The sequence below is a fragment of the Rhinoderma darwinii genome (assembly GCF_050947455.1).
Source record: "Rhinoderma darwinii isolate aRhiDar2 chromosome 5 unlocalized genomic scaffold, aRhiDar2.hap1 SUPER_5_unloc_48, whole genome shotgun sequence".
Classification (NCBI taxonomy): domain Eukaryota; kingdom Metazoa; phylum Chordata; class Amphibia; order Anura; family Rhinodermatidae; genus Rhinoderma; species Rhinoderma darwinii.
Genome location: NW_027461807.1, coordinates 54,662 through 76,683, shown reverse-complemented (window position 1 = coordinate 76,683; position 22,022 = coordinate 54,662). Strand labels below are relative to the sequence as shown.

The 22,022-nt window shown below is 46.2% G+C and overlaps 13 non-coding genes across 13 annotated transcripts; all 13 read left to right on the top strand.

The window, feature by feature from the left end:
- The first annotated feature begins 3,936 nt into the window (after positions 1-3,936).
- On the top strand, positions 3,937-4,126 carry LOC142695643 (U2 spliceosomal RNA). Its single transcript, XR_012863731.1, has one exon. It is a non-coding gene; the product is annotated as a U2 spliceosomal RNA (small nuclear RNA).
- Positions 4,127-5,388: 1,262 nt separating this feature from the next.
- On the top strand, positions 5,389-5,579 carry LOC142695618 (U2 spliceosomal RNA). Its single transcript, XR_012863713.1, has one exon. It is a non-coding gene; the product is annotated as a U2 spliceosomal RNA (small nuclear RNA).
- A 1,284-nt stretch (positions 5,580-6,863) lies between these two features.
- On the top strand, positions 6,864-7,054 carry LOC142695767 (U2 spliceosomal RNA). Its single transcript, XR_012863795.1, has one exon. It is a non-coding gene; the product is annotated as a U2 spliceosomal RNA (small nuclear RNA).
- A 1,284-nt stretch (positions 7,055-8,338) lies between these two features.
- On the top strand, positions 8,339-8,529 carry LOC142695765 (U2 spliceosomal RNA). Its single transcript, XR_012863794.1, has one exon. It is a non-coding gene; the product is annotated as a U2 spliceosomal RNA (small nuclear RNA).
- Positions 8,530-9,809: 1,280 nt separating this feature from the next.
- Positions 9,810-10,000, top strand: LOC142695768 (U2 spliceosomal RNA). Its single transcript, XR_012863796.1, has one exon. It is a non-coding gene; the product is annotated as a U2 spliceosomal RNA (small nuclear RNA).
- Positions 10,001-11,284: 1,284 nt separating this feature from the next.
- LOC142695763 (U2 spliceosomal RNA) lies at positions 11,285-11,475 on the top strand. Its single transcript, XR_012863792.1, has one exon. It is a non-coding gene; the product is annotated as a U2 spliceosomal RNA (small nuclear RNA).
- Positions 11,476-12,759: 1,284 nt separating this feature from the next.
- On the top strand, positions 12,760-12,950 carry LOC142695762 (U2 spliceosomal RNA). Its single transcript, XR_012863791.1, has one exon. It is a non-coding gene; the product is annotated as a U2 spliceosomal RNA (small nuclear RNA).
- A 1,276-nt stretch (positions 12,951-14,226) lies between these two features.
- LOC142695761 (U2 spliceosomal RNA) lies at positions 14,227-14,417 on the top strand. The gene has a single exon (XR_012863790.1). It is a non-coding gene; the product is annotated as a U2 spliceosomal RNA (small nuclear RNA).
- Positions 14,418-15,709: 1,292 nt separating this feature from the next.
- LOC142695625 (U2 spliceosomal RNA) lies at positions 15,710-15,900 on the top strand. Its single transcript, XR_012863719.1, has one exon. It is a non-coding gene; the product is annotated as a U2 spliceosomal RNA (small nuclear RNA).
- Positions 15,901-17,180: 1,280 nt separating this feature from the next.
- On the top strand, positions 17,181-17,371 carry LOC142695770 (U2 spliceosomal RNA). Its single transcript, XR_012863798.1, has one exon. It is a non-coding gene; the product is annotated as a U2 spliceosomal RNA (small nuclear RNA).
- Positions 17,372-18,651: 1,280 nt separating this feature from the next.
- LOC142695760 (U2 spliceosomal RNA) lies at positions 18,652-18,842 on the top strand. The gene has a single exon (XR_012863789.1). It is a non-coding gene; the product is annotated as a U2 spliceosomal RNA (small nuclear RNA).
- Positions 18,843-20,122: 1,280 nt separating this feature from the next.
- On the top strand, positions 20,123-20,313 carry LOC142695759 (U2 spliceosomal RNA). The gene has a single exon (XR_012863788.1). It is a non-coding gene; the product is annotated as a U2 spliceosomal RNA (small nuclear RNA).
- Positions 20,314-21,593: 1,280 nt separating this feature from the next.
- Positions 21,594-21,784, top strand: LOC142695758 (U2 spliceosomal RNA). The gene has a single exon (XR_012863787.1). It is a non-coding gene; the product is annotated as a U2 spliceosomal RNA (small nuclear RNA).
- The last annotated feature ends 238 nt before the right edge of the window (positions 21,785-22,022 follow it).

Sequence of the window (22,022 nt, the reverse complement as noted above, 5' to 3'; positions counted from 1 at the left end):
CCTCTGGAGATCCGGGGGAGATGCAGGTTGATAAATCCTCTCTGAAGCGCAAGGAACCAGAGAGCGTAGTTTCAACGCCATTGAGTGAGCGTATTGAGGAATTTTCCAGTCCGGGTGGGGGAGGGGGAGATTCATCGGCTGCGGTGGACTCTGACTCTTCTACCTCTTCTTTTGGGGCTGGCTACCTTGAGAGCGGTACTGTTACCAAGTTGGCGAAAACCATTCACTTCACAAGAGGTGTAATGGGGAATAAGAAGGAGAATGTGGCTCGTACTGCTGCGGATGGGACTCCGACGAAACATAGAGGAAGGGGTGCTTTAAAGAAATCGTGAGGCCCTGTGTTTGAATTGTTTTGACTTTCATTTATAAATAATGCATTTTGTTATAGGTTCCTTAAATGTCCGGAGTATCAGGACTGCAACAAGAAGAGCTGCAACTTTTGACTTTCTGTCGAATTATCATTTTGATGTTTTATGTTTGCAGGAGTGTTGTTTGCTGGAGGAACCTATAAATGCTACCTGGGCCTTGGGTCCTGCAATTTGGTCAGGATCCCAGGAAAGAAACGGGGGGGTGGGAATATTATTTAAAAGTAATGATTTTGTTGTGAAGAAGGTAATTCACATAGTTCAGGGGAGGGTTTTATTAGTTAATTTTGAGTATAGAGGTGCCTCTTATAAAGTTATTAATGTCTATGCTCCGACTACACGGAGAGAAAGAGCGGAGATGTTTGAGAAATTATATTTTTTCTTGGGGGGGAGGGAAAATTGTTTCCTTCTGGGAGACTTTAATTGTACAGTGAATGCAGGGGATAGGAGTAATGTTGAAGGTGGAGGTGATAGTGGGGTGGATAGTACTGGGAAACAATTAAATGAAATTGTGAGTTTATTTGAACTTAAGGATTGTTTTCGTGAAAAAAATGATGGTTCTTTTGGTTATACGTATTTTAGTAATACTGGAAATATATCGTCACGAATTGATTTTATTTTTTGTTCTAGGTCATTAACTGTTATGGACTTTAAAAGGAGGAGGATGCCGTTCACGGATCATGCGTGGATCGAATGTGTGGTTAAAAGTAACAGTACGTATGAATTTGGTAGGGGTGTATGGAAATTAAATGTGACATTGTTGGAGGATGAATGTGTTCGGGAGCAATATAGGAGATTGTTTGGGATGTGGCAATCAAAGAAAGGGGAGTTTTTTAGTGTGATTGACTGGTGGGAATGGGTTAAAAGGGAAACAAAAAGGTTTTTTGTAAAAAAAGGGTGTGAAAGAGGAAGGAAAGAAATGGAGGAGTATGAGAGATGGCAAAAAAGATTGGAGTATTTGTATGAACTTAGACGGGTGGGTATGAATGTTGAAGGTGAGATTGAAGAAGCGCGTGATTATGTTAAAAGATGTTTGGAGGAAAAAGGTAAGAAAATTATTGCACAAGCTAGAGTGGAAGTAAGGGAAAAAGATGAGAAATGCACAAAGTTTTTCTTTAAAAAAGCTTTTAATAAAAAAACTGGAATGGTGAGTGTGTTGAGAGAGGATGGTGTAGAAGTGTTTGGTAAAAATGAGATTCTGGATGAAGTATGGAAGTTTTATACGGATTTGTTTACTGAGAAGAAGCGTGATTGTTCATTAGAGCGTGAATGTTTGGGGTATGTGGATAAACAGTTGGATGAGATTGATCAGAGTTTTTTGAGTGAGGACATAAGGAAGAGTGAAGTAGAGGATGCAATGAATGGTATGAAGAAGGGGAAAGTAGCAGGAAGTGATGGTTTGCCTGTAGAATTTTATTGTGTATTTTGGGATATGATTGGTGATTATGTATGGGAAGTTTGTAAGGAAGTTTTGGAGAGAGGTAGGTTGTCAAAAAGTATGAGTGAAAGTGTGACTGTTCTTTTGTTTAAGAAGGGGGAGAAAAAGAGTTTAAAAAATTGGAGGCCGATAGCGCTCTTAAATTGCGATTACAAGATTATATCTAAGATTATTGCTAATAGGTTGAGAAGTGTGATTGACTGTATGGTTGGTGAAGAACAAATGTGTGCAGTGCCTGACAGGAGGATTTCTGAATGTTTGCTGGGTTTGAGAGATGTGTTGTGGGACTGTAAGGATAGGAAACAAGGTGTGGCTGTGATTACGGTTGATTTTGAGAAGGCGTATGATAGAGTTGTGCATGATTTTATGTTCAAGATTTTGAGGAAAATGGGTGTACCGGAGAGAATGGTTGGATGGATTCAGTGTTTATACAGAGATATAGGGAGTAGAATCCAGGTGAATGGTTTTCTGAGCGAGAAAGTGAGGATTATGTCAGGAGTTCGTCAAGGGTGTCCATTGTCACCAATTTTATTTGTTTGTGTGATTGAACCGTTGTTGGGTATGTTTAGGCGGGACAAGGTAATGCGGGGTGTAGAAATCCCTGGCAGTAAGGGGAGAGATGTGCGTGTGATTGGTTATATGGATGATGTCACGGTTGTGTGTAAATGTATGGCTGCTGTTAAGCGGGCTAAGTTGCTGATTGAATGTTTTTGTATGATGAGTGGGTTTAAGTTGAATGTGGATAAAAGCGGTTGTAAGTTTTTTGATGAATGGAAGGAAAATGACTTGTGTGGATGGCCAGTGAGACAAGGTGGGGTGGAAGTTCTGGGGGTGATTTTCGACAATGATTTGTATGGGAAAGAGAGTTGGGGGAGAGTTTTAGAACGGGTGAAAAATAAAACAAATTTTTGGTCTTTAAGGACTTTATCGATTGATGGGAGAGTTTTGGTGATTAAATCTGTGATTATTCCAATTCTGTTGTATATTAATTATGTTTTTCCTCCGCCTGACAGATGTCTGGCGAGAATCATCCGAGTAATTTTTTTGTTCCTTTGGAACTCAAAGATGGAGAAATTGAAGCGAGAGAAAGTGGTGAAGAGAAGAGTGAATGGTGGAAAAGGTCTGATGAATATTGAATGTTTTCTGGCGGTGAAGTATGTAAGTTTTTGTATGTCGATCAGTAAGAAGGAAAGTGTGTATGGTTGTATGGTGAAGTATTTGGCTGGAAGGGTGTTACTGAGATATAAATTAATGGTAAGGGATTTGAGGGAGCCAACAAGTTTTGGTACTCCATGGTTTTATATGAGGATTGATAGGTGCATTAGGAGGAACCACTTAGAGAATGTGACAGTGAATGATTGGTGTGAGAGCAAGAAAGTGATGAAAGTTTTGGAGTCAAGAGAGATGGTTGAATGTGTGGCTGGTTTGACTGAGAATGAGAGTAAAGCAGTGTGGAAGAATGTGCAAAGTAAAGAGTTAGTAAACAGGCAAAAGGATCTTGCTTGGATGACTGTGCATAGGTGTTTACCTACGCGCGAGTTTCAACGGAGAAGAAGGTTGGTAAACAGTGAGAACTGCCCCAGGGCAGGATGTGGTAGGTGTGAGAATTATGTTCATTTACTGTGGGAGTGTGAGTATGCTAAGAATGTATGGAAAGGGATGGGTAAATTGATCAAAGGTATAACTGGGGTTGAATTATTGACGTTTAATATGATGATGTTTGGGTTGTGTGGTGTGAATAGAGAGAAAGCTAGGTTGTTGTGGTTGATTGTAAATTGCGTAAAAGAAGTGTTATGGGATGTCAGGAATATCTTAGTTTTTAAGCAAAAGGACGTTGAAGTGTATGAGTGTTTGGGCATGATCCGTGGACGTTTATTTCTGTATGTGTTATGTGACCGAAAAAGACTTGGCAGTGATGCCGAAGGAGTCTGGAAATACAAAAAATGGCGGTCATGGCTTATTAATTGAATTTAATGTGTTTTTTATTTTCTTATAAGAATGGTTTTTTTTGTTTTGTTTTGGGAGGATACAATGTATTTGTGTTTGTATTTTTGAATATTTCTCTTTTGAAATGATGGATGTATCTTTGAATATTTTGTTTTTGTACTTTTCATGACAAATGTATGAAATGTAATCTGACTTTATTTTCAATAAAAATTAAAAAAAAAAATCTGTTCTTATCAGTTTAATATCTGATACGTCCCCTATCTGGGGACCATATATTAAATGGATTTTTAGAACAGGGAGATGGAAATAGAGCTTGCTCTGTCCACTCCACGCATTGACCTGGTATTGCAGTATTTCCAGGACCGGTGCACCCTTCCCTTATGTGTTGACTAAAATCAGATTCCAAAAGTGCTATTTGTGTTTGCTATTGTTTTTGTCTTTCTGATGGGATCTCCCCTTTTAATCCCATTATTTCAACACCTGTTGGACAATGCATTTGTACAGTCATGTGTGATAATGAGCTAATTTATTAAATGCAATTAATTAATACATTGCCACCTCTTGTTTTGTGTCGTCTGTGTTTCTGGCATTTCACATTGGAACAGCTCATTCACCTTCCTTGTCTTCTCTCCGCCCTCCCTTTTAGGTAAGTTAAAGAGCTGCACCTGAGCCAGCCACTGATTGATTGATGCAGCACCACAGTCAAATAGTGGAGTGGAGTAGGGGGAACAGCAAACAGCCATTAAAGCAGCCCGCCCGCCCGCCCGCCCGCCCGCCAGCCACAATGGACCTACCTGTGTACACTAGATGGATGTGATGGAATGTACTGTCGTCCCTACATTTCCAAGAAGAAGTAAGAATTGCAGTTGCAACAAACCCTTGCTTGCCTACAAAGAGAGCAGCAATTTGGATTTGTTACTATGTTACCTGGAAGAATAACAAACTGTGCAAGGATGGAGGTTGTAGGAGCAAAGAGAAGTTGTCTGTAAAGTTGGTGGATGCCTATTTTCCATTTTGCAGTCCCTTGTCTCCCTCTTGTGGCCTCCTGGAGGCAACTAGCTGTGCAAAAAAAAGACAGCCTGGCGGCCGGCTGTTGCAGTGTTGCCCTCTCAGGCAACACTGAGTGACTGACTGAGCCTCACCGTCTTATATAAAGTTCAGACGGAACTTTGCACGTGTCATAGTGGAGCCCTCAGGATTCCAGAGCCAGCTTTCTGACATCATAATGGGGCCTCAGAGATAAAAGCCTGGGCCCAGGCAGTGTTGGTCAGTGCTGCTCAGCAGGCAGCACTGGACTGGACTGGATTACAGCTGATACAAGGTGTGAAGGAACAAGGGGTGGCTGTGGGCATGCACTTGCTGCCGCTGCCAGTGTTTATCTGCATGGCAGCAGGGCATTTGGGCGTTGCCAGGAAGGCGTTTTTATGTAGATTCCTCCTCTTTCAGCACTGCATTGTGGTGCAAGCAAAAGAAGCAAATCCTGTCTGGCTTCCTCTCCGGCCTTTATTCACCTCCCGTGTAGCTGTGAGTGTGTGAGCCTGCAGGGCCCCATGGAATTGCCTAGAAGTAGGCTGAATCGCTGCAAGGGCTGAACAGCAGTATCGGGCAGGCTCGGGCAACGCGCGGCCCGTTCGGGTTATCGCTTCTCGGCCTTTTGGCTAAGATCAAGTGTAGTATCTGTTCTTATCAGTTTAATATCTGATACGTCCCCTATCTGGGGATCATATATTAAATGGATTTTTAGAACAGGGAGATGGAAATAGAGCTTGCTCTGTCCACTCCACGCATTGACCTGGTATTGCAGTATTTCCAGGACCGGTGCACCCTTTCCTTATGTGTTGACTAAAAGCAGATTCCAAAAGTGTTTTTTGTCTTTGCTATTGTTTCTGTCTTTCTGAAGGGATCTCCCCTTTTAATCCCATTATTTCAACACCTGTTGGACAATGCATGAGTGATAATGAGCTCATTGATTAAATGCAATTAATGAATAGATTGCCACCTCTTGTTGTGTGTCGTCTGTGTTTCTGTGTTTCCGGCATTTCACATTGGAACACCTCATTCACCTTCCTTGTCTTCTCTCCGCCCTCCCTTTTAGGTAAGTTAAAGAGCTGCACCTGAGCCAGCCACTGATTGATTGATTGATTGATTGATTGATTGATTGATTGATTGATTGATGCAGCACAACAGTCAAATAGTGGAGTGGAGTAGGGGAACAGCAAACAGCCAATAAAGCAGCCCGCCCGCTCGCCTGCCCGCCACAATGGACCTACCTGTGTACACTAGATGGATGTGATGGAATGTACTGTCGTCCCTACATTTCAAGAAGAAGTAAGAATTGCAGTTGCAACAAAGCCTTGCTTGCCTACAAAGAGAGCAGCAATTTGGATTTGTTACTATGTTACCTAGAAGAATAACAAACTGTGCAAGGATGGAGGTTGTAGGAGCAAGGAGAAGTTGTCTGTAAAGTTGGTGGATGCCTATTTTCCATTTTGCAGTCCCTTGTCTCCCTCTTGTGGCCTCCTGGAGGCAACTAGCTGTGCAAAAAAAAGACAGCCTGGCGGCCGGCTGTTGCAGTGTTGCCCTCTCAGGCAACACTGAGTGACTGACTGAGCCTCACCGTCTTATATAAAGTTCAGACGGAACTTTGCACGTGTCATAGTGGAGCCCTCAGGATTCCAGAGCCAGCTTTCTGACATCATAATGGGGCCTCAGAGATAAAAGCCTGGGCCCAGGCAGTGTTGGTCAGTGCTGCTCAGCAGGCAGCACTGGACTGGACTGGATTACAGCTGATACAAGGTGTGAAGGAACAAGGGGTGGCTGTGGGCATGCACTTGCTGCCGCTGCCAGTGTTTATCTGCATGGCAGCAGGGCATTTGGGCGTTGCCAGGAAGGCGTTTTTATGTAGATTCCTCCTCTTTCAGCACTGCATTGTGGTGCAAGCAAAAGAAGCAAATCCTGTCTGGCTTCCTCTCCGGCCTTTATTCACCTCCCGTGTAGCTGTGAGTGTGTGAGCCTGCAGGGCCCCATGGAATTGCCTAGAAGTAGGCTGAATCGCTGCAAGGGCTGAACAGCAGTATCGGGCAGGCTCGGGCAACGCGCGGCCCGTTCGGGTTATCGCTTCTCGGCCTTTTGGCTAAGATCAAGTGTAGTATCTGTTCTTATCAGTTTAATATCTGATACGTCCCCTATCTGGGGACCATATATTAAATGGATTTTTAGAACAGGGAGATGGAAATAGAGCTTGCTCTGTCCACTCCACGCATTGACCTGGTATTGCAGTATTTCCAGGACCGGTGCACCCTTTCCTTATGTGTTGACTAAAAGCAGATTCCAAAAGTGTTTTTTGTCTTTGCTATTGTTTCTGTCTTTCTGAAGGGATCTCCCCTTTTAATCCCATTATTTCAACACCTGTTGGACAATGCATGAGTGATAATGAGCTCATTGATTAAATGCAATTAATGAATAGATTGCCACCTCTTGTTGTGTGTCGTCTGTGTTTCTGTGTTTCCGGCATTTCACATTGGAACACCTCATTCACCTTCCTTGTCTTCTCTCCGCCCTCCCTTTTAGGTAAGTTAAAGAGCTGCACCTGAGCCAGCCACTGATTGATTGATTGATTGATTGATTGATTGATTGATTGATTGATTGATGCAGCACAACAGTCAAATAGTGGAGTGGAGTAGGGGAACAGCAAACAGCCAATAAAGCAGCCCGCCCGCTCGCCTGCCCGCCACAATGGACCTACCTGTGTACACTAGATGGATGTGATGGAATGTACTGTCGTCCCTACATTTCAAGAAGAAGTAAGAATTGCAGTTGCAACAAAGCCTTGCTTGCCTACAAAGAGAGCAGCAATTTGGATTTGTTACTATGTTACCTAGAAGAATAACAAACTGTGCAAGGATGGAGGTTGTAGGAGCAAGGAGAAGTTGTCTGTAAAGTTGGTGGATGCCTATTTTCCATTTTGCAGTCCCTTGTCTCCCTCTTGTGGCCTCCTGGAGGCAACTAGCTGTGCAAAAAAAAGACAGCCTGGCGGCCGGCTGTTGCAGTGTTGCCCTCTCAGGCAACACTGAGTGACTGACTGAGCCTCACCGTCTTATATAAAGTTCAGACGGAACTTTGCACGTGTCATAGTGGAGCCCTCAGGATTCCAGAGCCAGCTTTCTGACATCATAATGGGGCCTCAGAGATAAAAGCCTGGGCCCAGGCAGTGTTGGTCAGTGCTGCTCAGCAGGCAGCACTGGACTGGACTGGATTACAGCTGATACAAGGTGTGAAGGAACAAGGGGTGGCTGTGGGCATGCACTTGCTGCCGCTGCCAGTGTTTATCTGCATGGCAGCAGGGCATTTGGGCGTTGCCAGGAAGGCGTTTTTATGTAGATTCCTCCTCTTTCAGCACTGCATTGTGGTGCAAGCAAAAGAAGCAAATCCTGTCTGGCTTCCTCTCCGGCCTTTATTCACCTCCCGTGTAGCTGTGAGTGTGTGAGCCTGCAGGGCCCCATGGAATTGCCTAGAAGTAGGCTGAATCGCTGCAAGGGCTGAACAGCAGTATCGGGCAGGCTCGGGCAACGCGCGGCCCGTTCGGGTTATCGCTTCTCGGCCTTTTGGCTAAGATCAAGTGTAGTATCTGTTCTTATCAGTTTAATATCTGATACGTCCCCTATCTGGGGACCATATATTAAATGGATTTTTAGAACAGGGAGATGGAAATAGAGCTTGCTCTGTCCACTCCACGCATTGACCTGGTATTGCAGTATTTCCAGGACCGGTGCACCCTTTCCTTATGTGTTGACTAAAAGCAGATTCCAAAAGTGTTTTTTGTCTTTGCTATTGTTTCTGTCTTTCTGAAGGGATCTCCCCTTTTAATCCCATTATTTCAACACCTGTTGGACAATGCATGAGTGATAATGAGCTCATTGATTAAATGCAATTAATGAATAGATTGCCACCTCTTGTTGTGTGTCGTCTGTGTTTCTGTGTTTCCGGCATTTCACATTGGAACACCTCATTCACCTTCCTTGTCTTCTCTCCGCCCTCCCTTTTAGGTAAGTTAAAGAGCTGCACCTGAGCCAGCCACTGATTGATTGATTGATTGATTGATTGATTGATTGATTGATTGATGCAGCACAACAGTCAAATAGTGGAGTGGAGTAGGGGAACAGCAAACAGCCAATAAAGCAGCCCGCCCGCTCGCCTGCCCGCCACAATGGACCTACCTGTGTACACTAGATGGATGTGATGGAATGTACTGTCGTCCCTACATTTCAAGAAGAAGTAAGAATTGCAGTTGCAACAAAGCCTTGCTTGCCTACAAAGAGAGCAGCAATTTGGATTTGTTACTATGTTACCTAGAAGAATAACAAACTGTGCAAGGATGGAGGTTGTAGGAGCAAGGAGAAGTTGTCTGTAAAGTTGGTGGATGCCTATTTTCCATTTTGCAGTCCCTTGTCTCCCTCTTGTGGCCTCCTGGAGGCAACTAGCTGTGCAAAAAAAAGACAGCCTGGCGGCCGGCTGTTGCAGTGTTGCCCTCTCAGGCAACACTGAGTGACTGACTGAGCCTCACCGTCTTATATAAAGTTCAGACGGAACTTTGCACGTGTCATAGTGGAGCCCTCAGGATTCCAGAGCCAGCTTTCTGACATCATAATGGGGCCTCAGAGATAAAAGCCTGGGCCCAGGCAGTGTTGGTCAGTGCTGCTCAGCAGGCAGCACTGGACTGGACTGGATTACAGCTGATACAAGGTGTGAAGGAACAAGGGGTGGCTGTGGGCATGCACTTGCTGCCGCTGCCAGTGTTTATCTGCATGGCAGCAGGGCATTTGGGCGTTGCCAGGAAGGCGTTTTTATGTAGATTCCTCCTCTTTCAGCACTGCATTGTGGTGCAAGCAAAAGAAGCAAATCCTGTCTGGCTTCCTCTCCGGCCTTTATTCACCTCCCGTGTAGCTGTGAGTGTGTGAGCCTGCAGGGCCCCATGGAATTGCCTAGAAGTAGGCTGAATCGCTGCAAGGGCTGAACAGCAGTATCGGGCAGGCTCGGGCAACGCGCGGCCCGTTCGGGTTATCGCTTCTCGGCCTTTTGGCTAAGATCAAGTGTAGTATCTGTTCTTATCAGTTTAATATCTGATACGTCCCCTATCTGGGGACCATATATTAAATGGATTTTTAGAGCAGGGAGATGGAAATAGAGCTTGCTCTGTCCACTCCACGCATTGACCTGGTATTGCAGTATTTCCAGGACCGGTGCACCCTTTCCTTATGTGTTGACTAAAAGCAGATTCCAAAAGTGTTTTTTGTCTTTGCTATTGTTTCTGTCTTTCTGAAGGGATCTCCCCTTTTAATCCCATTATTTCAACACCTGTTGGACAATGCATGAGTGATAATGAGCTCATTGATTAAATGCAATTAATGAAAAGATTGCCACCTCTTGTTGTGTGTCGTCTGTGTTTCTGTGTTTCCGGCATTTCACATTGGAACACCTCATTCACCTTCCTTGTCTTCTCTCCGCCCTCCCTTTTAGGTAAGTTAAAGAGCTGCACCTGAGCCAGCCACTGATTGATTGATTGATTGATTGATTGATTGATTGATTGATTGATTGATGCAGCACAACAGTCAAATAGTGGAGTGGAGTAGGGGAACAGCAAACAGCCAATAAAGCAGCCCGCCCGCTCGCCTGCCCGCCACAATGGACCTACCTGTGTACACTAGATGGATGTGATGGAATGTACTGTCGTCCCTACATTTCAAGAAGAAGTAAGAATTGCAGTTGCAACAAAGCCTTGCTTGCCTACAAAGAGAGCAGCAATTTGGATTTGTTACTATGTTACCTAGAAGAATAACAAACTGTGCAAGGATGGAGGTTGTAGGAGCAAGGAGAAGTTGTCTGTAAAGTTGGTGGATGCCTATTTTCCATTTTGCAGTCCCTTGTCTCCCTCTTGTGGCCTCCTGGAGGCAACTAGCTGTGCAAAAAAAAGACAGCCTGGCGGCCGGCTGTTGCAGTGTTGCCCTCTCAGGCAACACTGAGTGACTGACTGAGCCTCACCGTCTTATATAAAGTTCAGACGGAACTTTGCACGTGTCATAGTGGAGCCCTCAGGATTCCAGAGCCAGCTTTCTGACATCATAATGGGGCCTCAGAGATAAAAGCCTGGGCCCAGGCAGTGTTGGTCAGTGCTGCTCAGCAGGCAGCACTGGACTGGACTGGATTACAGCTGATACAAGGTGTGAAGGAACAAGGGGTGGCTGTGGGCATGCACTTGCTGCCGCTGCCAGTGTTTATCTGCATGGCAGCAGGGCATTTGGGCGTTGCCAGGAAGGCGTTTTTATGTAGATTCCTCCTCTTTCAGCACTGCATTGTGGTGCAAGCAAAAGAAGCAAATCCTGTCTGGCTTCCTCTCCGGCCTTTATTCACCTCCCGTGTAGCTGTGAGTGTGTGAGCCTGCAGGGCCCCATGGAATTGCCTAGAAGTAGGCTGAATCGCTGCAAGGGCTGAACAGCAGTATCGGGCAGGCTCGGGCAACGCGCGGCCCGTTCGGGTTATCGCTTCTCGGCCTTTTGGCTAAGATCAAGTGTAGTATCTGTTCTTATCAGTTTAATATCTGATACGTCCCCTATCTGGGGACCATATATTAAATGGATTTTTAGAACAGGGAGATGGAAATAGAGCTTGCTCTGTCCACTCCACGCATTGACCTGGTATTGCAGTATTTCCAGGACCGGTGCACCCTTTCCTTATGTGTTGACTAAAAGCAGATTCCAAAAGTGTTTTTTGTCTTTGCTATTGTTTCTGTCTTTCTGAAGGGATCTCCCCTTTTAATCCCATTATTTCAACACCTGTTGGACAATGCATGAGTGATAATGAGCTCATTGATTAAATGCAATTAATGAATAGATTGCCACCTCTTGTTGTGTGTCGTCTGTGTTTCTGTGTTTCCGGCATTTCACATTGGAACACCTCATTCACCTTCCTTGTCTTCTCTCCGCCCTCCCTTTTAGGTAAGTTAAAGAGCTGCACCTGAGCCAGCCACTGATTGATTGATTGATTGATTGATTGATTGATTGATTGATTGATTGATGCAGCACAACAGTCAAATAGTGGAGTGGAGTAGGGGAACAGCAAACAGCCAATAAAGCAGCCCGCCCGCTCGCCTGCCCGCCACAATGGACCTACCTGTGTACACTAGATGGATGTGATGGAATGTACTGTCGTCCCTACATTTCAAGAAGAAGTAAGAATTGCAGTTGCAACAAAGCCTTGCTTGCCTACAAAGAGAGCAGCAATTTGGATTTGTTACTATGTTACCTAGAAGAATAACAAACTGTGCAAGGATGGAGGTTGTAGGAGCAAGGAGAAGTTGTCTGTAAAGTTGGTGGATGCCTATTTTCCATTTTGCAGTCCCTTGTCTCCCTCTTGTGGCCTCCTGGAGGCAACTAGCTGTGCAAAAAAAAGACAGCCTGGCGGCCGGCTGTTGCAGTGTTGCCCTCTCAGGCAACACTGAGTGACTGACTGAGCCTCACCGTCTTATATAAAGTTCAGACGGAACTTTGCACGTGTCATAGTGGAGCCCTCAGGATTCCAGAGCCAGCTTTCTGACATCATAATGGGGCCTCAGAGATAAAAGCCTGGGCCCAGGCAGTGTTGGTCAGTGCTGCTCAGCAGGCAGCACTGGACTGGACTGGATTACAGCTGATACAAGGTGTGAAGGAACAAGGGGTGGCTGTGGGCATGCACTTGCTGCCGCTGCCAGTGTTTATCTGCATGGCAGCAGGGCATTTGGGCGTTGCCAGGAAGGCGTTTTTATGTAGATTCCTCCTCTTTCAGCACTGCATTGTGGTGCAAGCAAAAGAAGCAAATCCTGTCTGGCTTCCTCTCCGGCCTTTATTCACCTCCCGTGTAGCTGTGAGTGTGTGAGCCTGCAGGGCCCCATGGAATTGCCTAGAAGTAGGCTGAATCGCTGCAAGGGCTGAACAGCAGTATCGGGCAGGCTCGGGCAACGCGCGGCCCGTTCGGGTTATCGCTTCTCGGCCTTTTGGCTAAGATCAAGTGTAGTATCTGTTCTTATCAGTTTAATATCTGATACGTCCCCTATCTGGGGACCATATATTAAATGGATTTTTAGAACAGGGAGATGGAAATAGAGCTTGCTCTGTCCACTCCACGCATTGACCTGGTATTGCAGTATTTCCAGGACCGGTGCACCCTTTCCTTATGTGTTGACTAAAAGCAGATTCCAAAAGTGTTTTTTGTCTTTGCTATTGTTTCTGTCTTTCTGAAGGGATCTCCCCTTTTAATCCCATTATTTCAACACCTGTTGGACAATGCATGAGTGATAATGAGCTCATTGATTAAATGCAATTAATGAATAGATTGCCACCTCTTGTTGTGTGTCGTCTGTGTTTCTGTGTTTCCGGCATTTCACATTGGAACACCTCATTCACCTTCCTTGTCTTCTCTCCGCCCTCCCTTTTAGGTAAGTTAAAGAGCTGCACCTGAGCCAGCCACTGATTGATTGATTGATTGATTGATTGATTGATTGATTGATGCAGCACAACAGTCAAATAGTGGAGTGGAGTAGGGGAACAGCAAACAGCCAATAAAGCAGCCCGCCCGCTCGCCTGCCCGCCACAATGGACCTACCTGTGTACACTAGATGGATGTGATGGAATGTACTGTCGTCCCTACATTTCAAGAAGAAGTAAGAATTGCAGTTGCAACAAAGCCTTGCTTGCCTACAAAGAGAGCAGCAATTTGGATTTGTTACTATGTTACCTAGAAGAATAACAAACTGTGCAAGGATGGAGGTTGTAGGAGCAAGGAGAAGTTGTCTGTAAAGTTGGTGGATGCCTATTTTCCATTTTGCAGTCCCTTGTCTCCCTCTTGTGGCCTCCTGGAGGCAACTAGCTGTGCAAAAAAAAGACAGCCTGGCGGCCGGCTGTTGCAGTGTTGCCCTCTCAGGCAACACTGAGTGACTGACTGAGCCTCACCGTCTTATATAAAGTTCAGACGGAACTTTGCACGTGTCATAGTGGAGCCCTCAGGATTCCAGAGCCAGCTTTCTGACATCATAATGGGGCCTCAGAGATAAAAGCCTGGGCCCAGGCAGTGTTGGTCAGTGCTGCTCAGCAGGCAGCACTGGACTGGACTGGATTACAGCTGATACAAGGTGTGAAGGAACAAGGGGTGGCTGTGGGCATGCACTTGCTGCCGCTGCCAGTGTTTATCTGCATGGCAGCAGGGCATTTGGGCGTTGCCAGGAAGGCGTTTTTATGTAGATTCCTCCTCTTTCAGCACTGCATTGTGGTGCAAGCAAAAGAAGCAAATCCTGTCTGGCTTCCTCTCCGGCCTTTATTCACCTCCCGTGTAGCTGTGAGTGTGTGAGCCTGCAGGGCCCCATGGAATTGCCTAGAAGTAGGCTGAATCGCTGCAAGGGCTGAACAGCAGTATCGGGCAGGCTCGGGCAACGCGCGGCCCGTTCGGGTTATCGCTTCTCGGCCTTTTGGCTAAGATCAAGTGTAGTATCTGTTCTTATCAGTTTAATATCTGATACGTCCCCTATCTGGGGACCATATATTAAATGGATTTTTAGAACAGGGAGATGGAAATAGAGCTTGCTCTGTCCACTCCACGCATTGACCTGGTATTGCAGTATTTCCAGGACCGGTGCACCCTTTCCTTATGTGTTGACTAAAAGCAGATTCCAAAAGTGTTTTTTGTCTTTGCTATTGTTTCTGTCTTTCTGAAGGGATCTCCCCTTTTAATCCCATTATTTCAACACCTGTTGGACAATGCATGAGTGATAATGAGCTCATTGATTAAATGCAATTAATGAATAGATTGCCACCTCTTGTTGTGTGTCGTCTGTGTTTCTGTGTTTCCGGCATTTCACATTGGAACACCTCATTCACCTTCCTTGTCTTCTCTCCGCCCTCCCTTTTAGGTAAGTTAAAGAGCTGCACCTGAGCCAGCCACTGATTGATTGATTGATTGATTGATTGATTGATTGATTGATTGATTGATTGATTGATGCAGCACAACAGTCAAATAGTGGAGTGGAGTAGGGGAACAGCAAACAGCCAATAAAGCAGCCCGCCCGCTCGCCTGCCCGCCACAATGGACCTACCTGTGTACACTAGATGGATGTGATGGAATGTACTGTCGTCCCTACATTTCAAGAAGAAGTAAGAATTGCAGTTGCAACAAAGCCTTGCTTGCCTACAAAGAGAGCAGCAATTTGGATTTGTTACTATGTTACCTAGAAGAATAACAAACTGTGCAAGGATGGAGGTTGTAGGAGCAAGGAGAAGTTGTCTGTAAAGTTGGTGGATGCCTATTTTCCATTTTGCAGTCCCTTGTCTCCCTCTTGTGGCCTCCTGGAGGCAACTAGCTGTGCAAAAAAAAGACAGCCTGGCGGCCGGCTGTTGCAGTGTTGCCCTCTCAGGCAACACTGAGTGACTGACTGAGCCTCACCGTCTTATATAAAGTTCAGACGGAACTTTGCACGTGTCATAGTGGAGCCCTCAGGATTCCAGAGCCAGCTTTCTGACATCATAATGGGGCCTCAGAGATAAAAGCCTGGGCCCAGGCAGTGTTGGTCAGTGCTGCTCAGCAGGCAGCACTGGACTGGACTGGATTACAGCTGATACAAGGTGTGAAGGAACAAGGGGTGGCTGTGGGCATGCACTTGCTGCCGCTGCCAGTGTTTATCTGTATGGCAGCAGGGCATTTGGGCGTTGCCAGGAAGGCGTTTTTATGTAGATTCCTCCTCTTTCAGCACTGCATTGTGGTGCAAGCAAAAGAAGCAAATCCTGTCTGGCTTCCTCTCCGGCCTTTATTCACCTCCCGTGTAGCTGTGAGTGTGTGAGCCTGCAGGGCCCCATGGAATTGCCTAGAAGTAGGCTGAATCGCTGCAAGGGCTGAACAGCAGTATCGGGCAGGCTCGGGCAACGCGCGGCCCGTTCGGGTTATCGCTTCTCGCCCTTTTGGCTAAGATCAAGTGTAGTATCTGTTCTTATCAGTTTAATATCTGATACGTCCCCTATCTGGGGACCATATATTAAATGGATTTTTAGAACAGGGAGATGGAAATAGAGCTTGCTCTGTCCACTCCACGCATTGACCTGGTATTGCAGTATTTCCAGGACCGGTGCACCCTTTCCTTATGTGTTGACTAAAAGCAGATTCCAAAAGTGTTTTTTGTCTTTGCTATTGTTTCTGTCTTTCTGAAGGGATCTCCCCTTTTAATCCCATTATTTCAACACCTGTTGGACAATGCATGAGTGATAATGAGCTCATTGATTAAATGCAATTAATGAATAGATTGCCACCTCTTGTTGTGTGTCGTCTGTGTTTCTGTGTTTCCGGCATTTCACATTGGAACACCTCATTCACCTTCCTTGTCTTCTCTCCGCCCTCCCTTTTAGGTAAGTTAAAGAGCTGCACCTGAGCCAGCCACTGATTGATTGATTGATTGATTGATTGATTGATTGATTGATTGATGCAGCACAACAGTCAAATAGTGGAGTGGAGTAGGGGAACAGCAAACAGCCAATAAAGCAGCCCGCCCGCTCGCCTGCCCGCCACAATGGACCTACCTGTGTACACTAGATGGATGTGATGGAATGTACTGTCGTCCCTACATTTCAAGAAGAAGTAAGAATTGCAGTTGCAACAAAGCCTTGCTTGCCTACAAAGAGAGCAGCAATTTGGATTTGTTACTATGTTACCTAGAAGAATAACAAACTGTGCAAGGATGGAGGTTGTAGGAGCAAGGAGAAGTTGTCTGTAAAGTTGGTGGATGCCTATTTTCCATTTTGCAGTCCCTTGTCTCCCTCTTGTGGCCTCCTGGAGGCAACTAGCTGTGCAAAAAAAAGACAGCCTGGCGGCCGGCTGTTGCAGTGTTGCCCTCTCAGGCAACACTGAGTGACTGACTGAGCCTCACCGTCTTATATAAAGTTCAGACGGAACTTTGCACGTGTCATAGTGGAGCCCTCAGGATTCCAGAGCCAGCTTTCTGACATCATAATGGGGCCTCAGAGATAAAAGCCTGGGCCCAGGCAGTGTTGGTCAGTGCTGCTCAGCAGGCAGCACTGGACTGGACTGGATTACAGCTGATACAAGGTGTGAAGGAACAAGGGGTGGCTGTGGGCATGCACTTGCTGCCGCTGCCAGTGTTTATCTGCATGGCAGCAGGGCATTTGGGCGTTGCCAGGAAGGCGTTTTTATGTAGATTCCTCCTCTTTCAGCACTGCATTGTGGTGCAAGCAAAAGAAGCAAATCCTGTCTGGCTTCCTCTCCGGCCTTTATTCACCTCCCGTGTAGCTGTGAGTGTGTGAGCCTGCAGGGCCCCATGGAATTGCCTAGAAGTAGGCTGAATCGCTGCAAGGGCTGAACAGCAGTATCGGGCAGGCTCGGGCAACGCGCGGCCCGTTCGGGTTATCACTTCTCGGCCTTTTGGCTAAGATCAAGTGTAGTATCTGTTCTTATCAGTTTAATATCTGATACGTCCCCTATCTGGGGACCATATATTAAATGGATTTTTAGAACAGGGAGATGGAAATAGAGCTTGCTCTGTCCACTCCACGCATTGACCTGGTATTGCAGTATTTCCAGGACCGGTGCACCCTTTCCTTATGTGTTGACTAAAAGCAGATTCCAAAAGTGTTTTTTGTCTTTGCTATTGTTTCTGTCTTTCTGAAGGGATCTCCCCTTTTAATCCCATTATTTCAACACCTGTTGGACAATGCATGAGTGATAATGAGCTCATTGATTAAATGCAATTAATGAATAGATTGCCACCTCTTGTTGTGTGTCGTCTGTGTTTCTGTGTTTCCGGCATTTCACATTGGAACACCTCATTCACCTTCCTTGTCTTCTCTCCGCCCTCCCTTTTAGGTAAGTTAAAGAGCTGCACCTGAGCCAGCCACTGATTGATTGATTGATTGATTGATTGATTGATTGATTGATTGATGCAGCACAACAGTCAAATAGTGGAGTGGAGTAGGGGAACAGCAAACAGCCAATAAAGCAGCCCGCCCGCTCGCCTGCCCGCCACAATGGACCTACCTGTGTACACTAGATGGATGTGATGGAATGTACTGTCGTCCCTACATTTCAAGAAGAAGTAAGAATTGCAGTTGCAACAAAGCCTTGCTTGCCTACAAAGAGAGCAGCAATTTGGATTTGTTACTATGTTACCTAGAAGAATAACAAACTGTGCAAGGATGGAGGTTGTAGGAGCAAGGAGAAGTTGTCTGTAAAGTTGGTGGATGCCTATTTTCCATTTTGCAGTCCCTTGTCTCCCTCTTGTGGCCTCCTGGAGGCAACTAGCTGTGCAAAAAAAAGACAGCCTGGCGGCCGGCTGTTGCAGTGTTGCCCTCTCAGGCAACACTGAGTGACTGACTGAGCCTCACCGTCTTATATAAAGTTCAGACGGAACTTTGCACGTGTCATAGTGGAGCCCTCAGGATTCCAGAGCCAGCTTTCTGACATCATAATGGGGCCTCAGAGATAAAAGCCTGGGCCCAGGCAGTGTTGGTCAGTGCTGCTCAGCAGGCAGCACTGGACTGGACTGGATTACAGCTGATACAAGGTGTGAAGGAACAAGGGGTGGCTGTGGGCATGCACTTGCTGCCGCTGCCAGTGTTTATCTGCATGGCAGCAGGGCATTTGGGCGTTGCCAGGAAGGCGTTTTTATGTAGATTCCTCCTCTTTCAGCACTGCATTGTGGTGCAAGCAAAAGAAGCAAATCCTGTCTGGCTTCCTCTCCGGCCTTTATTCACCTCCCGTGTAGCTGTGAGTGTGTGAGCCTGCAGGGCCCCATGGAATTGCCTAGAAGTAGGCTGAATCGCTGCAAGGGCTGAACAGCAGTATCGGGCAGGCTCGGGCAACGCGCGGCCCGTTCGGGTTATCGCTTCTCGGCCTTTTGGCTAAGATCAAGTGTAGTATCTGTTCTTATCAGTTTAATATCTGATACGTCCCCTATCTGGGGACCATATATTAAATGGATTTTTAGAACAGGGAGATGGAAATAGAGCTTGCTCTGTCCACTCCACGCATTGACCTGGTATTGCAGTATTTCCAGGACCGGTGCACCCTTTCCTTATGTGTTGACTAAAAGCAGATTCCAAAAGTGTTTTTTGTCTTTGCTATTGTTTCTGTCTTTCTGAAGGGATCTCCCCTTTTAATCCCATTATTTCAACACCTGTTGGACAATGCATGAGTGATAATGAGCTCATTGATTAAATGCAATTAATGAATAGATTGCCACCTCTTGTTGTGTGTCGTCTGTGTTTCTGTGTTTCCGGCATTTCACATTGGAACACCTCATTCACCTTCCTTGTCTTCTCTCCGCCCTCCCTTTTAGGTAAGTTAAAGAGCTGCACCTGAGCCAGCCACTGATTGATTGATTGATTGATTGATTGATTGATTGATTGATTGATGCAGCACAACAGTCAAATAGTGGAGTGGAGTAGGGGAACAGCAAACAGCCAATAAAGCAGCCCGCCCGCTCGCCTGCCCGCCACAATGGACCTACCTGTGTACACTAGATGGATGTGATGGAATGTACTGTCGTCCCTACATTTCAAGAAGAAGTAAGAATTGCAGTTGCAACAAAGCCTTGCTTGCCTACAAAGAGAGCAGCAATTTGGATTTGTTACTATGTTACCTAGAAGAATAACAAACTGTGCAAGGATGGAGGTTGTAGGAGCAAGGAGAAGTTGTCTGTAAAGTTGGTGGATGCCTATTTTCCATTTTGCAGTCCCTTGTCTCCCTCTTGTGGCCTCCTGGAGGCAACTAGCTGTGCAAAAAAAAGACAGCCTGGCGGCCGGCTGTTGCAGTGTTGCCCTCTCAGGCAACACTGAGTGACTGACTGAGCCTCACCGTCTTATATAAAGTTCAGACGGAACTTTGCACGTGTCATAGTGGAGCCCTCAGGATTCCAGAGCCAGCTTTCTGACATCATAATGGGGCCTCAGAGATAAAAGCCTGGGCCCAGGCAGTGTTGGTCAGTGCTGCTCAGCAGGCAGCACTGGACTGGACTGGATTACAGCTGATACAAGGTGTGAAGGAACAAGGGGTGGCTGTGGGCATGCACTTGCTGCCGCTGCCAGTGTTTATCTGCATGGCAGCAGGGCATTTGGGCGTTGCCAGGAAGGCGTTTTTATGTAGATTCCTCCTCTTTCAGCACTGCATTGTGGTGCAAGCAAAAGAAGCAAATCCTGTCTGGCTTCCTCTCCGGCCTTTATTCACCTCCCGTGTAGCTGTGAGTGTGTGAGCCTGCAGGGCCCCATGGAATTGCCTAGAAGTAGGCTGAATCGCAGCAAGGGCTGAACAGCAGTATCGGGCAGGCTCGGGCAACGCGCGGCCCGTTCGGGTTATCGCTTCTCGGCCTTTTGGCTAAGATCAAGTGTAGTATCTGTTCTTATCAGTTTAATATCTGATACGTCCCCTATCTGGGGACCATATATTAAATGGATTTTTAGAACAGGGAGATGGAAATAGAGCTTGCTCTGTCCACTCCACGCATTGACCTGGTATTGCAGTATTTCCAGGACCGGTGCACCCTTTCCTTATGTGTTGACTAAAAGCAGATTCCAAAAGTGTTTTTTGTCTTTGCTATTGTTTCTGTCTTTCTGAAGGGATCTCCCCTTTTAATCCCATTATTTCAACACCTGTTGGACAATGCATGAGTGATAATGAGCTCATTGATTAAATGCAATTAATGAATAGATTGCCACCTCTTGTTGTGTGTCGTCTGTGTTTCTGTGTTTCCGGCATTTCACATTGGAACACCTCATTCACCTTCCTTGTCTTCTCTCCGCCCTCCCTTTTAGGTAAGTTAAAGAGCTGCACCTGAGCCAGCCACTGATTGATTGATTGATTGATTGATTGATTGATTGATTGATTGATGCAGCACAACAGTCAAATAGTGGAGTGGAGTAGGGGAACAGCAAACAGCCAATAAAGCAGCCCGCCCGCTCGCCTGCCCGCCACAATGGACCTACCTGTGTACACTAGATGGATGTGATGGAATGTACTGTCGTCCCTACATTTCAAGAAGAAGTAAGAATTGCAGTTGCAACAAAGCCTTGCTTGCCTACAAAGAGAGCAGCAATTTGGATTTGTTACTATGTTACCTAGAAGAATAACAAACTGTGCAAGGATGGAGGTTGTAGGAGCAAGGAGAAGTTGTCTGTAAAGTTGGTGGATGCCTATTTTCCATTTTGCAGTCCCTTGTCTCCCTCTTGTGGCCTCCTGGAGGCAACTAGCTGTGCAAAAAAAAGACAGCCTGGCGGCCGGCTGTTGCAGTGTTGCCCTCTCAGGCAACACTGAGTGACTGACTGAGCCTCACCGTCTTATATAAAGTTCAGACGGAACTTTGCACGTGTCATAGTGGAGCCCTCAGGATTCCAGAGCCAGCTTTCTGACATCATAATGGGGCCTCAGAGATAAAAGCCTGGGCCCAGGCAGTGTTGGTCAGTGCTGCTCAGCAGGCAGCACTGGACTGGACTGGATTACAGCTGATACAAGGTGTGAAGGAACAAGGGGTGGCTGTGGGCATGCACTTGCTGCCGCTGCCAGTGTTTATCTGTATGGCAGCAGGGCATTTGGGCGTTGCCAGGAAGGCGTTTTTATGTAGATTCCTCCTCTTTCAGCACTGCATTGTGGTGCAAGCAAAAGAAGCAAATCCTGTCTGGCTTCCTCTCCGGCCTTTATTCACCTCCCGTGTAGCTGTGAGTGTGTGAGCCTGCAGGGCCCCATGGAATTGCCTAGAAGTAGGCTGAATCGCTGCAAGGGCTGAACAGCAGTATCGGGCAGGCTCGGGCAACGCGCGGCCCGTTCGGGTTATCGCTTCTCGGCCTTTTGGCTAAGATCAAGTGTAGTATCTGTTCTTATCAGTTTAATATCTGATACGTCCCCTATCTGGGGACCATATATTAAATGGATTTTTAGAACAGGGAGATGGAAATAGAGCTTGCTCTGTCCACTCCACGCATTGACCTGGTATTGCAGTATTTCCAGGACCGGTGCACCCTTTCCTTATGTGTTGACTAAAAGCAGATTCCAAAAGTGTTTTTTGTCTTTGCTATTGTTTCTGTCTTTCTGAAGGGATCTCCCCTTTTAATCCCATTATTTCAACACCTGTTGGACAATGCATGAGTGATAATGAGCTCATTGATTAAATGCAATTAATGAATAGATTGCCACCTCTTGTTGTGTGTCGTCTGTGTTTCTGTGTTTCCGGCATTTCACATTGGAACACCTCATTCACCTTC